This window comes from Triturus cristatus, chromosome 9, assembly GCF_964204655.1.
Source record: "Triturus cristatus chromosome 9, aTriCri1.1, whole genome shotgun sequence".
Taxonomy (NCBI): Eukaryota; Metazoa; Chordata; class Amphibia; order Caudata; family Salamandridae; genus Triturus; species Triturus cristatus.
In genome coordinates this window covers 22,162,905-22,179,512 of record NC_140592.1, presented here as the reverse complement: position 1 = coordinate 22,179,512, position 16,608 = coordinate 22,162,905, and the positions used below count along the sequence as shown (strand labels likewise).

At 47.7% G+C, this 16,608-nt stretch overlaps 1 protein-coding gene across 2 annotated transcripts in view; it reads right to left on the bottom strand.

The window, feature by feature from the left end:
* CPNE9 (copine family member 9) overlaps positions 1-16,608 on the bottom strand; it is a 1,048,133-nt gene that overhangs the window by 770,811 nt on the left and 260,714 nt on the right. The window lies entirely within an intron of this gene.

The window sequence follows — 16,608 nt, the reverse complement described above, 5'->3', positions numbered from 1 at the left end:
TTCATCTCGGGGGGGGGGGGGGGGCATGCCAAACACGCAGCACTGCTATTTCCACTCCCCCCACTGAAGAAGAAACAAGCATTTTTTATTTATCAGTAGTTTCCGCCTCTTCGTTTGCAGTTTAGCGTGACATGATTAATGTCACCAGAGAAACTCATACCCCCCGTGTAGAGTATTCTCATTTTCCCGCCTGATCCGGGTCAACTAAAGATAATGGACCCATTCCAAAATGATGTATGGATGGTACCAGTAACCAGCCTATACGGTGAATTAAGCGATTGGCTGTTAAGATGTACTAACAGCTGTACCGAAGGTGTGTCTGATCCTGTTTGCCCCTCGCCTGGGCGGTGGGGGGGGGGGGGGGGCATTTTAACACGCTGCTCCTCGTGCGCTTGCATACCAGAACAAGAAAGGGGGCCATGGTTTAGTTGGGAGGAAGTGGGGGAGTCCCAATCATGCACTCATACAAATTGAGCACTATTCTATGGTGGGGGTAAGCATGTTTTAATTTTATTGGTGTATTTATTTAGGGTGGAGCAAGTTACTGTACAGTCTCAGCGCATTACATGTTGCCCGGGCACTAAAAACGTTTGGATTACAAATCTCTACAAACCCAATTCACAACTAAATGGCAAGACATATTTCTACTGTCTGTACAAAAGTGCGCTTCGTCCTGATTCCCAGTGAGCGACAAGGTCGCCTTGCACTTGTAACGATTGAGGTGTAATGACTGATAGAACGTTGTCCGAATTGAGGCATCCATCTAGCCTATACATAACCACAGAGCTGTGGTGTAACGACTGATAGAACTTAGTCAGAATGACGGCATCCATAGCTTACAGATCACCATAGAGCTGTGTTAAGGATGTAGCTAAACAGGGCACAAGTCCTAAACAAGCATTAAAAATGCAATAGGTCTCGCCTTTTATTAACTTAAAGCCATTTGCTTTGCTATACAATACCATTAGCAAAGCAAATGGCTTTAACTTAATCAAAGGCGAGACCTATTGCATGTTCAATGCTTGTTTATTTTTGCTCTCTTCACAAGTTCAGGGACAGCAGGAGTCGCACAGACTCCTTTTTACGGGAGTCTGATCCACGTGCAAAAATAAACAATTGTTTTTTCTTTGCTGAGATCTGATAAGTGCTGAGAGTTTTAATACTCTTTATTTTCACGGAGTTTTATATAGCGCAAACTTGACCCGGTATGGGGTATCAGAGTTCTTTACATAGCACCATTTGAGTTACATGAGGACACATTCATTTTTGTTAGGCACGGGGAGATTAAGTGATTTGCCAAGAATCACAGGATGTTCAGCGTAACTGCTGAGACTCGAACCTGGGTCCCCGGATTCGAGGTCGTCCGCCCTAGCCGTTAGCCCAACTCCTCTCTCCACTCTTTGTGCACATGACGCAGCTGCGAGGCACAGCACGTCAACAAGCCTCAAGAGAGCCTTGTATGACTTTTGTTCTGTTTCTAACTCTCCCTAACACCTATGAGGCCAGCGGTCGCAAGGGCATTGGCAGGGGTGCCAATAGGCATGCCAGGGGTTGCAGGTGCGACCCCTGGCAACACTTCAATGATGACCATGGAAAAATAAGGGTGAGTATTTAGCTTTCAGATCCAGTTTAAGTATGGCAATGAGTTATTCATAAGAGATACAAATGGCATCGCATAATGAAACTCCACGCCAGGCATCTGAAGGGACAAAAGCAGGCATGGACTACGGGCAGCACTTCATTTGTAAAATAAATATATAAGTGCCAGGGCTCTCGTCAGGAGGCCACTGCAGCCTGCACCACCCATTGTCCTGCCAAAGCCACCAGTGACAGAAACAACACAACTACGAGGTATCACACCCTACAAGTGTGACAATTCACCATTCAAGGTCCCCAAAGCTTAAAGAATGGTATGGGTAACCAGAAACCTTATTCCCCACGTTGTAAGGTGAAGCTCTGCTGGTTTTTGCATTGAACTCAACTGAGATCTTTGCACACATTATGAATTTTTTCTAGAGTTTTATATAGCGTGAACTAGACCCGAGACATCAGGTATCGGATTGCTTTACATGAGCACCAGTTTCTTTGCAAATGGACACATTCGTTCTTGTTAGGCACTGGGAGATTAAGTCATTTGCCCAGAATCACAGGATGTTGAGCGTTCTTGCCGAGACTCGAACACGGTTCCACACCTTCGAAGTTGACCGCACTAGCCGTAAGGCTACCTCCTCTCCCCGTATGAACTTTATTCTTTATTGCTGACTCCGATTATGTGATACTTTATGTATTTTGTTTAATAATTCTTTAAATAAACTTCTAAAATCTTGACATTCTTACTGAGAATGTGTCCACTCCTATTATTGACTTGAGATTGTCAGAGTAGAGACAAGTCCAATCGGGGAGCACCAAATCCGTACAGGGATTGTACATCTCCCTGCCTGAGCAGTTGGTGAGTATATGGTAAGGTTATGGGAGACTGGCTTGTGTGTCGATACTGTTTACCAAGTAGTAACCCCTAGCGCCACCGTGCAAGGAAAGGTCCAAGCTCCCTGTCTAGTGGTGCTCTAAGTAACACTGGCGATCGACATGTTTCGGCTGATTACAAAAACACAAATGATGTGGTGAAATGAACTGGGTGCAGGAACAGAAGTTGTAAAAAAAGTGAATTACTTTGAAGGAGTAAAGTACGACTGTGGTTCAAAGCCTTGGATGAAAAATGACAAATTGCCCTTTTGACCCAAGCCCCACATGGTAAGTCTGAATAGATGTGTGGCCTGACTCCCTACATCTTAGTGTAGTGATGTTGAGTGACCGGTCTGTGCCTAGTGTAGTGATGTTGAGTGACCGGTCTGTGCCTAGTGTAGTGATGTTGAGTGACCGGTCTGTGCCTAGTGTAGTGATGTTGAGTGACCGGTCTGTGCCTAGTGTAGTGATGTTGAGTGACCGGTCGGTGCCTAGTGTAGTGATGTTGAGTGACCGGTCGGTGCCTAGTGTAGTGATGTTGAGTGACCGGTCTGTGCCTAGTGTAGTGATGTTGAGTGACCGGTCTGTGCCTAGTGTAGTGATGTTGAGTGACCGGTCTGTGCCTAGTGTAGTGATGTTGAGTGACCGGTCTGTGCCTAGTGTAGTGATGTTGAGTGACCGGTCTGTGCCTAGTGTAGTGATGTTGAGTGACCGGTCTGTGCCTAGTGTAGTGATGTTGAGTGACCGGTCGGTGCCTAGTGTAGTGATGTTGAGTGACCGGTCGGTGCCTAGTGTAGTGATGTTGAGTGACCGGTCGGTGCCTAGTGTAGTGATGTTGAGTGACCGGTCTGTGCCTAGTGTAGTGATGTTGAGTGACCGGTCTGTGCCTAGTGTAGTGATGTTGAGTGACCGGTCTGTGCCTAGTGTAGTGATGTTGAGTGACCGGTCTGTGCCTAGTGTAGTGATGTTGAGTGACCGGTCTGTGCCTAGTGTAGTGATGTTGAGTGACCGGTCTGTGCCTAGTGTAGTGATGTTGAGTGACCGGTCTGTGCCTAGTGTAGTGATGTTGAGTGACCGGTCTGTGCCTAGTGTAGTGATGTTGAGTGACCGGTCTGTGCCTAGTGTAGTGATGTTGAGTGACCGGTCTGTGCCTAGTGTAGTGATGTTGAGTGACCGGTCTGTGCCTAGTGTAGTGATGCCTGTATAAAGGCTGTAGCTCTGTGGCCGGCTCACGAGAGACGCCTTCTTTACAATATTGCAAGATGGTGGCCGGAAAGGAGTCGTCAACTACAGTTCACTTCAATAGTTTCAGGTGTGCCTTAAAAGAGACCACAACATCTTCTCTAGGAATATGTTTGTTTCGTTTTTTTTACAATTTACAAATGTAGAATACAAGTAAATCGATCCCAAAGTACTTGTTACAGTAGAAATGACAAAAAAGGACAAATACATTTGTAAAACTATATATCGTATTTGCCTGCACCGTAATTCACAAAGTGCAGTGTATTCAAACCCTTGTATTTTTGAGTTTCTCAAGGGCCCATTAAATATTTTCCATGTTTTGTGCGCATTTCATCATGAGGCCCAAAATCACGCTGTTGAGCTTTACCATTGTGCATTGTTGAAACTACTTCCTGTTCCTTTTATGTCATGCTATGTCATGGGTATCCTGTCACTGAAAGCAGCATGGGTCGCGCCAGGGTCAAGGCTAGGTGAAAAGCCAGGTCTTCAGTTTCTTGCAGAATTTAAGAATTGAGAAGGTGATCCTGGTGTGCAGGGGTAGGTCATGCCAGGCTTTGGGCGCATGGTAGGAGAAGACATGACCCCCAGATCTGCTTCTGAGTATGCAGGGGATGTGTGCAAGTAGGAGTCCGGCTGAGCAGCGGTGTTGGGTACATATGGGGAATTTTATGACATTGTTGAGGTAGGTAGGACCACTGTTCTGCAAGGCTTTATATGTGTGCGTGGGGAGTTTGAAGAGCGCCCACTTGTGGGTGGGGAGCCAGTGGGGGTCTTTGAGGTGCGGGGGGAGTCTGAGTGTGAGTCTTGCCTCTGACCGGAGACTTCTGCTCAACTATGTGCTAATTACTACGTAGAGTTTGTTGCCAATGTAAAACTTGTTGGTGATGAGAGCCTGGGTGACGGTTGTGCGAGTGTTGAAGGGAAGCCTCTTGAGCATCTTGAGTGTTTGGAAACAGGAGGCGAAGGCTGCGTTTACTTGGCGTGTCACAGTGAGCTGGTAGTCGCCTATTATTGCGAGGCTCTTCACGCTGATGGTTGGGTTGGGTGTGGGTCTTAGTTCGGCAGGGTGGAGTTCAAGACCACCACACAGATTGCGGATTCTAGGACGGCACAAAGATAGTGGGCTCTATGACATCACACAGATAGCGGGCTCTAGGACGCCACACAGATAGCGGACTCTATGACATCACACAGATAGCGGGCTCTATTACATCACACAGCTAGCGGGCTCTAGGACACCACACATATAGCAGGCTCTAGGACGCCACTCAGATTGCGGGCTCTATGACATCACACAGATAGCGGGCTCTCTGACATCACACAGCTAGCGGGCTCTAGATCGCCACACAGATAGCGGGCTCTAGGACGCCACACAGATTGCGGGCTCTATGACATCACACAGATAGCGGGCTCTATGACATCACACAGCTAGCGGGCTCTAGGACACCACACAGATTGCGGGCTCTAGGACGCCACACAGATTGCGGGCTCTATGACATCACACAGATAGCGGGCTCTCTGACATCACACAGCTAGCGGGCTCTAGATCGCCACACAGATAGCGGGCTCTAGGACGCCACACAGATTGCGGGCTCTATGACATCACACAGATAGCGGGCTCTATGACATCACACAGCTAGCGGGCTCTATGACATCACACAGCTAGCGGGCTCTAGGACACCACACAGATTGCGGGCTCTAGGACGCCACACAGATTGCGGGCTCTATGACATCACACAGATAGCGGGCTCTATGACATCACACAGCTAGCGGGCTCTAGGTCGCCACACAGATAGCGGGTTCTATGACAACAAGCAACGTCAGCGCATGTCCTCATGTCTAATGGCAGTAGATTGGGCGCCACAAGTAGCGTAACATGCGCTGGTGCTACCTTTGACGTATCTGTACTTGGCTCAGAGGAGGAAGCAATGGGGCCAAGAAGCATCGCTTCAACGTCCATGATTAGGTATGTTTACCTTGTTGTATCTCCCCCTCTGCTTTCCCAAGCGGTGCCAGCGGCACCTTGTAGAGGGGTGCCCAGTGCACCCTCTGGCACCAGTGCCGCGCTGTGCAATAACCGCACTCTGTCAGTGGTGTACAGAGTCCATTGCGGGGCATTTTATTATGTTTTTATATTGTTTAAAAATAGTACGAAATGTTTGCCACGCATTCAATTTGTGATGTTTTTCCAACATTGTGCCTGGTGTACCTTTGGACTACTTTAGATCATTTTTATTAAACATGGCTTAGTGTTGATGTCAAAGGGTGATTGCTCTATTTACGTACGTTCACAAGTTTGAGGATTTCTTGTTTAAGTTACTATTTCCCCGAAAATTATATATAAACCATTTCAAGTGATAAATTCAATAAATGCAAAATTGAAGATTTTCAAATCAAACGTTTAAAAGAGGCTGCTGGGCATCGCCATGTCCCCGGTGCCACTGAATACATTAATCCCTCTGTTCCTCTTTAACACCTGTGGTTTCTTCTTTTGAGCAGATTTCATGTAAGATGCGGATGTGTGGTTTGTAGCATGCCTTCATCCGCTTCTTTAGAGAGGTCAGGGCTGCCTCCCTATGCACCACACGTTCCTGAATAACGAGGGTCTTGCTCGTCAGTTCCTAAATTCACCATGAAGCCCAGAGACCGCAGGCTTCTGCTGGGTACCAGTTAGCCCAAGTGGGACCTTGTCTGCTGCAGAAGCCGCATGAGTGGTGGCCAAGAACTGAACAAGATATATTTTGAGATCATAACATAGGATTGTAGCGTGCTGCTGGTTGGTAAAGCCCTGAGCCCGAGTTATAGGCCCAGCAGCAAGAGGGGGCATATAACGAGGGAGAGAGAGGGCCTTAACAACTGTCATTGGCTAAGCCGAAGGGCCATAAGGCTATTTGAATGTTCCACCCATTGAGGGTAGAATGCTCTACAATAAAAAAGAAAGAATAAACAAGAAAAACATTGGATTGTTGGAGCAGAAGGCCTATATCTGCCATTGTTGGCTCTGAGCAGGCGGCCAACTACGCTACGCTCGCGTAGTTTGAGTAGTTTGTGCTACTTCGCGCTACGCGAATTGCACGTAGCACAGTGCAAAAACGCGTAGCGTAGTTGCCATTTTTTGCTGGCAACCGCGAGCGAGCAAAATAACATCTTTTCCTCATTCGCGATCAGCAACATCAAGTTGGCGATCGCGAGCGTGAAAAATCAACCTCCCAGCGAGATTCTCAACGCGGGGAGGTCAGGTATCTCATTGCGAGTGGTCACGCATGCACGCGACCGCTCGCGATGAGAAACTACCAGTCCGCGTTGAGAAAGCTGCCGCTCGAGTAAAAATCTACTCGAGCGGCAGAAAACGACAGCTCGCACTGTGCGAGATGCCGTTTTCAATGATTGCACAGTGCGGACAAGCATCCGGCACTGTGCAATCATCCCGAACAGCGCACTACTCAGTTTGCGTAGCGCTACACGTATCTCGCATAGTGCGAAGTGCACTTTGCGTAGCTACACGAAGTGCTACTATGCAAACTACGCCCAGGGTTAGTTTCTTCAATGGAGCTCCTAGCATTCCAGTGCTCTAGTAATAGTTCCTGTGCCCAGTAGGGGGCGCCTTTGAACTGCACCAAGAGTACAGTTTCTGCTTCCTGACCTCGTCTGACCAAAGCAAACACCTGATGAGTTACTAAATACGGAAGCCAGGGCCGTAAAAAGTCTTATTTTAATCTACATAGGGTGAGCTTCATTTTAAACTAAAATAAATGTATAAAGCTTTGGGTAAACAATAATTCCTCATGGTTACTTTATGTTTATTCGCCAAAAAGTGAATGAGTAAATGTGTGAGTTGTTTGGAGTGAGATCCTGAGGGTGAGGTCTTTGCCCCAAGCCCCTGCCCTCTCTGTCCTTTTTTTCTAGCAGACCAGACCCCCCAATATTCCTTAATCTGATGAGGCCGAGTCTGAGTTCAACCTGGATGTAAGCTGCCCCCCCCCCCCCCCACACACATCTGACAGTTTACAAAACACCGGGCAGCCAGGGGGACTTGCCCGGAAGACACGTTGTATTCATCTGCTGGTCATTGGAAGACTTGGGGTTGTACCCACAGCACCATGGGGTCAAGGAAGTGCTCCAAGAATGCCCAGGAATGGACTCAGTCTGGAGGCTGTCAGTAGGCAGCGACTGTAGCGCCTCGACGCATTGGCACTCTGAGAATGCCTAGAACCTTATGTCCGTCTCTGGGGCTTCTTGGAGGTTCCGTGTCAGGAAAGAGAAGTGAGAGAGTGCTCGGTGCTGGAGACCTCGAGGGGAGGGGCTGGACCCCATCCCTGCAGCCTCAAGAGCCTCCCTCTGCCTGAGCCACGAGAGCCTGCGGCCAGAGAAAGGATGTTTCTTGCCTTCCTGCCCCTGTCTGTGAAGAACAACAGTCCCCGAGTCCTTCATGCGGTGGGATGCCCGCCTCTGCCTTCATGCCAGGTCCGCTCAGAACAACATTGTCCAAGTACTTCATGAGGACAGGATGACCGCCTCTGCCCTCCTGTCATGTCTGCTAAAAGGACATTCCCAAGTCCCTCGTGAGAGGGTTGACTGTCTGTCTTCCTGCCTATGTCTATTAAGAGGGCATTGCCCAAGTCCCTCGTGAGAGGGGAGACCTCGGGGGACCTGCTCTGAAGGCGGCAAATGCATGAATCACCGACCCCTCCCCCCATCATGAACTAGTCAGCCAGGGATTGGCCCCCAGCCTTGTGGGGTTCCTCGGCCTCATCCTCTAAGTGACCCTTAAAAGCTAGGACGAGAGCCGGTCCAGCGTGAAGCAGAGCCCACGACCGCCGTGTGAGCTTGAGTCTGTCCTGTGCCGTCTCTGGCCTGGCCGGTGTTTAGCTCACTGAGATATCCCGCAAGCAGTCTGAACCCAGGAGTGCATGTTGCGCGGCCTTAAACTATACTGTTCAGTTCAGTTGATAACTTTATTGCGGTCAAAAGACCATAAAAGTGCAAATACAAAAACAGCACATATAAATAATACATTAAATAGACATAGAACATTAGAAGAAGATTAAACTAAGAGTTAGCAACCACGAAAGAATTTAAGATCAAAATAATTTCATAACACAAATATCAGGTTAAGAATGATTGTCTCCTACGCCACATACCTATAAGATAGCGAGATACTGCAAATACAATAGGGGGGTGGGTATCATAGGTTAATGTTCTGCAGGCTTGGGAAAAATGGAGAAATTTAAGGTTCTTGCAGATTGGAGTCAGCCAGCATTTTCTGATCACTGAATAAGCAGGACAAAAGAACAAGACATGAGATATGTTCTCAGTTTTATAGTCGCAGGCAGGGCAAATTTCATTATTAGTCCTTGCCAATTTATTGGTAAATGACCTAATAGGCAAAGTGCCATGCCTTAACTGGAGATACAACTTCCTGGCCAACGGGGGTTCAATTGCGTCCATAAAATCCTCCATCCTAAAATCCAGTTTCACCAAGAGGAACTCAGTGGTCAACCTACCCAGGGTTGCAGAGCTCAAAAGGGTTTGAAAATTCTGCCTACGTATCAACTCATGGAGTTCTCGCTTGGGTACCTTAGGACAAAAGGTGTCTGGCATTTCCCACAAGTCCGGGGTGCCCAGCCTGATGCTTTCGGCCCTAATGTACACCAACCAAGGGATCTTCTTATGTTTGAGAGAGAGCCATATCTCGGCTAGTTCAGTTCTAAAAGGGGCCAGCTCTGGGACTGACCAGAGCCTCTTCCAGTACATAACTGGTCTTGCACTGACAGTTTCCTCAATAGAGTCCATACCAAGGTCCATTCTAAGTGGTATCAAAGGTGTACTAGCTGGCAAACCCACCAAGTTCCTCAGAAAAGCTTGTTCCACCCTATAAAGGGACAATAATTGTTTGTGCCCCCAAAGCTCAGCCCCATAGATCACTGCAGGTCTGGCTTGGCGACAATAGATTTCCAGCGCCGGGGACACTGGTTTAAAAGTTGACCCCTTTAATACCTTACTGATCCCCCCCACTAGCTGTGAGAGCTTTAATGCTGATTTGATAATCTGGGAATTCCACAAAAAATTTCCAGTGAGGGTAACACCCAAATAGACAAATGTCTCAACCCTCTCTAGGGGAGTGCCATTTAGCACCGGATTAGGGCGTGTCTGCTTCGGGGGGTTAAATATCATAAATTTGGTTTTTCCCAAATTAATTTCCAGTCCCCGCTACTCACAGAACTCCACATAGCCATTAAGTACTTTCTGGATACCCGATGATGTTTTAGATAGCAACAATGTGTCGTCAGCAAACATCAGAGCGGGTACCTTTCCTGTGGCCAATTTGGGGGCGTCGATGTCTGCCACGCCATTCAAATGGTCAACAAGACCATTAATGTACAGACTGAATAGCGTGGGGGGCCAATATGCACCCTTGGCGGACCCCTTTTTTAACAGGGAATTGATCTGTAAGATCGCCTTGCCTGCCACACCTAACCTGAGCGTAGTTGTTGGTGTGTAACCTAGACAGGATAGACAACAAGTAAGAAGGGAGACCTAGAGCTGCCAGCACTTTCCATAGTTTCGCTCGAGGAACTAAGTCGAAGGCAGCCCGTAGATCCACAAACACAAGGTAGAGGCTCCCACCCTCCACCTTAGCTGCCTTCCAATAAAGTACCTGCAGGCGAAATATTTGGTCTATGGTGGAAATACCGGTTCTAAAGCCTGCCTGGAATGTAGATAAGATGTCGTTCTCCTCTACCCACCCAAGGATCCTATCAAGAATAATCCTCCCCATTAGCTTTTGTGAGGTGTCGATCAAGCTAATAGGTCTATAATTTGAAGGGGTGAGGGGGCAACCCTTTTTGAAAACTGGGACGATCTCAGCGCCTAACCAAGTAGGTGGCACATCTGCGCCCTGCAAGACCCCATTAAACAACACAACAAGATAAGGAGCCCAGATTTTAGGCTGGGTTCGATAAAGATCCCCTGGCAGTTTATCCAGCCCAGGGGCTTTATTAGGTAAGAGCTTAGCTATGGCTGCCTCCACCTCCTTAAGGGTAAAGGATTCAGCCAAGCCGCCGTGCCTAGAAAATCCAGACTTCCCCACTAAATCATCAGACTCAAGGTTATTTGCGATTGGTTCCAAGTTTACACACCTTGTGGTATAAGTCTCAAGAATTCCATATAAACCACTGAAGTGATTTTTCCACAATTCCGGGGCAATATTCGGGCCAGGCTCAGAATTTGAACCATGCGGCCCAACAGCAACAATTGACCCAAATAATTTGAAATCCCTAGCTGAGAGTGCTGTACCCAGTTCCCCCCACGTAAAGGCCTCCCGTTCCCTCTTAGCATTCCCAATTATATTCTTGTACAAGCTACGTTGAACCCTAATGAAGCCCGCATCTTTGGTTTTTAGAGCTAACAGCAACGCTTTCTTAGCTTTACGACATTGGGCATTGACCCACGGGTGCTTCTTTGTTCGCAACTGACTAGTCCTCATCACCGGGCACAGGACATCCTTCAGTGCGGCCACCAACTGATTATGTATATCTAGAGCCCTGCCCCCAGACTCAGATCCCCCCCATTTCCGCAATAAACGGAGACGCAATTTCATACAATTTTGCAAGTTTACATGGGGAGTCTTGCAAATTAGGCCATTTAACCCTACGCCTACAATTGGAAATTATTAAAGATGATACAGTTCTAACTTGAGCAGGTGGGGTCTTGTTTAACCCAAAACTCCCTGGTTTGAGGGATAAAATCAGCGCATTATGGTCGCTGTCATGCCTGTCAAGAACCCTGAATTCCAGCAACCTATCCCAATGCCTGGCTTCCATGAAGACATAGTCAATCACAGAAGACTGATTTTGACGGTTAAAGGTATATCTACCAGGCCTGTCAGGCTCCAGCCTCCCATTGCAAGCGCGCAATGAGGTGGTCAGTACCAACGACTGTAGTTGCAAAACGAGAGGGGTCCAAACCTTAACTAAGGGCATCATAGGATCCGGAATAGACCAAGACAAATCGACCTCATCAGAGTCACCCAAAGAAGGGTCAATAAGAGGCTAAAAATGACAGTTGAAGTCTCCGCACAGGATTATAACAGTGGAGGAGTCAAACTTCAATAGCAAACCTAGCAAAGTTTTAATAGCCTCAGATTCCAAACCCCGCTAAACTGGCCTTGAATAAACATTAATCAAAGCTATTCTTTGCCTACTTAACGAGGTTAATAAAACACACTGGACATCAAGAGAGTTGGTGTCAATGAACGTTGCCTGGACACCCAGGTGAGTACCAACCCAGATAGACAATCCACCTGATGGTCTTCCTTTACCACTTGAAGTCGCTAAGATTTCAAAAATAGCAAAACCAGGAAATGAACTTTTATTTACCACCCGGGTTTCTTGCATCATGCATATGTCATATGATGAAATAAATGAACCCCAATCTGGTATAGGCAACTTATTCTTCAGTCCTGCCACATTCCAGGAAAGAATTTTAATTTCTGAGCTGTCCGGATGATTCTCAGGAGGTGCCCCGTCTCCCAGACCAGGAGCTTCAGTAGTAACATTTAAGTTCAGGACCCCCTTGGAGCCAACCAAGCCTTGTTCGGGCGGATCACTGTCCCCCAAAACAGAAGGTGTACTAATAGGATTCAGATTCGTAGCCTCCTTTTCCACTTTTCCGCTACCTAGCATAGATTCGTCAGCAAGTTGAATGTCACCTGGAATCTGGTTAAATGCCAGGGAATTAAGCCTAGTATCATAGTCAGTTGGTACCCCAATATCCATGAAACTAAGCATAAAGTTCCCAAGAGGCCCCGACTGTCAATCGCAGTCGTTCATGCCCGACAAAACATTAAATCTATTTGTCACCTCCAAAGGGGTCAGTGAGCCCATAGGATCAGTCCATCTAGGTCTAAAATGCCCAGGCGGAATAATGTCCCACCCACACTCTCTAATAGGGGCCGATAGATGAGATCTATAGTGAACAGACCAGTTGTCGGTAGGCATAGAATGAAAATTTGGTTGATAGTAGGCAGAGACCACTGAATTCAAAGGAGGACCCACCAAAGATCTTGGATAAAAGTAAATTAGATCATAGGGAATAATGGAGTTGTTTCCCTCACCCGGGGGCCAACTTAGAATAAATCTAACAGTTTCTTGATCTCTAAAATTAACAACAATAATGTCCCCCTGTAGATCCTTAGGTCTACTTCCTAGCCAAGGGAGACGCCGGACATACATAATCTCACCATTACGATTACGAGGAAGTAGTCTATTCTGACCAAGCCAATGCATGACTTTATGTTTTAGTTGGAAGTATCCCTCCCTTTTGCCTTCCACTAGTGCCGGAACTCCAGTGAGGACCACCACATATGGTACTGCTTCCGGAGGGAGTTCGACTGGGCGCCCCCTATGACTACTCCTTCTTCCTTGGTCGTTACCTGAGTGGGAAATACTATGTACCCTCTCGGCCGCTCTATCAGCATTCTGGACCAGTGGTTGTATGGGTTTTGGTATAGGTATATCAAAAAAGGGGGGGGAGTTCACAGGGCTTGATAGGTCCAACGTACGTGCCCCAAATGGTCTGTAACAAAAGAAGGTACGTTGTTCCTAAACAGGGTCATAGAACAGATGGGGAACAGAGTGCTATGTACAAGGCCCACTATAAATACAGGTAATCCTGCTGATTTAATAATGCAGGAAAATTGTTTCCTTTGGAGCTAGGGCCCTCACACACCCAGCCAGCAGGTGTCATGCTTCATCATTGGGCCTGCTCCTCGTCGGGTCGGCGCTGCAATACCCGACGGGCACCCAATGAGGGGCTCTTTGGCGGAGATCTTTTGTTCCATGCCGTATGGTGTCGTGGGGGTGAGGGACCTATAACGTGTAGATGTGATGTGTTAGTGAGTGCAAAGGTTAAAACGGGTCAGGAAGTCCAGTGCAAACCAGTTTTTTGTATGGGGCTCCCTGCCTGATTAAAAATAGAGAGTGTGTGGCAGCTATGTGACCATAGTGGATCAAAAAATATATAAGCGCCCTACTCTTACTATCAAGGTCAACATGTTTCATGCCTAATTGTCAGGGGGATCAGTGGCAATTCATCAGGACCATAGTGAATACTATCTACACATTGTGATCAGGTGGCATCACCTACCTATCACATGAAGAGCCCTCGGGAAAAAAACATTTACCCACAGGTATAGAGGACAATCTATCACATGAAGAGCCCTCGGGAAAAAAACATTTACCCACAGGTATAGAGGACAATCTAGTCATTAAAGGGTTATGTCTCAACAGTTGCCGGCTGATCAAGGACACACATGGTGGAGTGTCCTTGTTTGCAGTGGTGTCCGTGTAGTAAACCTACCCATACATCGCCGGAAACGGTCCATATATAGGTACCCTCTGCTTTATACTGGTAGTAGGTTCAATAATATTAGATGACTCCCTATTGAGATTAGTATTAGAAGAAACTGCCGATGTCGAGGGAGGCAATACCGTTTTCCCTAAACCCTTTATTAATTCAGTATTAATACCAATAGCCTGCTCAAGGGTCCCCAGTCTTTGCTCCAACCTAGTTAGTGTTTGATCTAACGGGAGAATAAGAGATTTAATAAGTGTCTCCATACCACCTAACAAATCAGTTGGTGATACCTCGTTTGGAGGGAGATTTGGGGGGGTGGACATAACTACCAATTTGTCTGTGGTTAGTGGTAATGATTTTGAGGTTTTACCAAAGTCAGCATGACTTAGTTTAGATTTGGGTGGCTCAACCCCCCTCTTCCTCCTTTTACTTTGTGGCAGACCCCACAACTTAGGTACCTCTTTCCTCCTAGTTCTATTTTTGTGAGTTGACTCTGCACCTTGTAGGCAAGGCTCGGGATGTATTTCTGCTTCATCTATGATTAGGTCATTAGCTGAATGCGAAATGTTAATAGGGGGAATTGCAGGCAAAACAGATGTAGGAGATTTTTCGCATAGGGGTACTATCTAGGTGGGATATATCAGGGTCCTCAATTATACTAACATTACTCGTGAGGGCTGGAGGAGCTATCTGCAGGGTATCTATAGGCAGAAAACTGCCTTTAATGGATTCAATCGAGCGCCGGCGCTCAGCTAATATGCGCTCCTTGTCACAATCTACGGGAGCCTTTGCAAAATAACCGTCCAGAGTCCCTCTACTCAGCCCCCCTACTGTCAATGTTGATCCTGTTATTGGACTCAGAGCCATAATGCACCTTCGGAGCTACAATAGATAGAGAACAACCTAACCAACGTGTCAGAGACGGGGCCCGGCCCGACCTCCTCTGGCCTCCGAGGGCCACAGATGGCCCGCCCTTTGCCCGGGCTTAGCCCCTGGCGCTCCCCCGCGCGCTCCCGCGCAGCGGTGAGTAATCCAGCTAAAATGAGGAGGGAAGGGGGCGGGTCAGGCAGGGAGAGCGGCCCAGGTGGAACGGGTGAGGCATGCAGGGACTCCTGGGAGTTGGAGTCCCTGATCCACCGCTCGCAGCCCTGCCTCAGCAACACACACCCCACAAGGATTCTCAGGAGCAAAGCAGCCCCTCCCCTAAGTCCAGCGCACTTTGCAAGCGCTACGAAGCGGGACCCGCGAAGCGGGTCCGGCGAGGAGTGGGCAGAAGCAGAACAAGCAGCAGGTCAGTACGCAGGGTCCACGGCAGCAGCAGAGCGTCCCCCTATACATATTTGGATTAATATGTCTCGGTTGCAGACAGAAACCGCTGGCTGTCTTCCTTCCATCCTTTCAATCTACATGGATTGTGATATGAATTAAAAGAGAGATCTCTTTAACAAAGCAAATCTCCGTGGCTAGACAATAATATGAACATAACGTGGTAATGACGGTGCCATGCTGTGTCTGGTACCAGCACTCAAAACACCCCCTGTGGAGTTCAGGCCTTGACCTCCTGACCCCGCTGACCCTCGAGGGCTCCTGCCCAGTAACCAGGCTAGGGGAGGTCCGTGCAGTGACCCTACAGACACTTCTGTAACTGGGGAGAGTTCTGGCAGGGCCCGTCTCTGGTTCAGATGAGTAGTGTACAGCGCTCTGACACCTTCGGGTAAAGTCCGCGCTTTATAAAAATGCATAAATAAATAGTGAACAACGCACATGTCCATCACCTTGCGGGGGCACCCGGATGACGCAAGCAGTGACCCCTACGTGTCCACGACACCCCTGCAGCGCCTTACTCCAGCCAGCCCGACTATTCCCTAATAGTCGAACAGTTACAGCGCGACTATGGGAGACAGAGCGACAAATCAGAAAGACGCGCCATGAGAGTTGTCTATTTCATGACCCCCCCCCCCCCACACACCCCTTGTGCCGCCTCGTTTCTAAAGCGTGTCCATAAATAGTGTTACAGCCACACAGCTCCACTTCCGGAGGAGTTCTAATGTAAGTGCTTTGAATGAAGAAGTGAATGAATGTATCGCCTTCCAGCTCTCACTTCCAGTAGAGTTCCAACGGAGCTTTCGATCGATGACTGAATGAATTAATACTTAGTCACCTCTAAGGTCTAAATACCCTCACAGGTGACAAGCAGCGCTCTACAAATTCACATTACATTACAGTACATACATTACAGTACATACATTACATTAAACTTATTAGCTCTGGCCAAAATAAGCGTTCTGTTGACAACTGTGCTTTGTTTGCAACAAAAATAAATGCGCGTCAGTGAGCCGCTCTGTAATGGGCATCACTAGCATCTTTTGTCATTAATATCCTGGCTGGGAGAAGGTGCCAAGAGGGAAGGGACTCTAAATATTCTCCAAACCCCCACGCCTGATTCTAATAATCCCACTGTGGATACTTGTACACGCTATAAGGCCGGCGTGACCAGAACAGTATGTTTAGAAATCATGTATTTGACTGCATTTTTAACCAGCAATG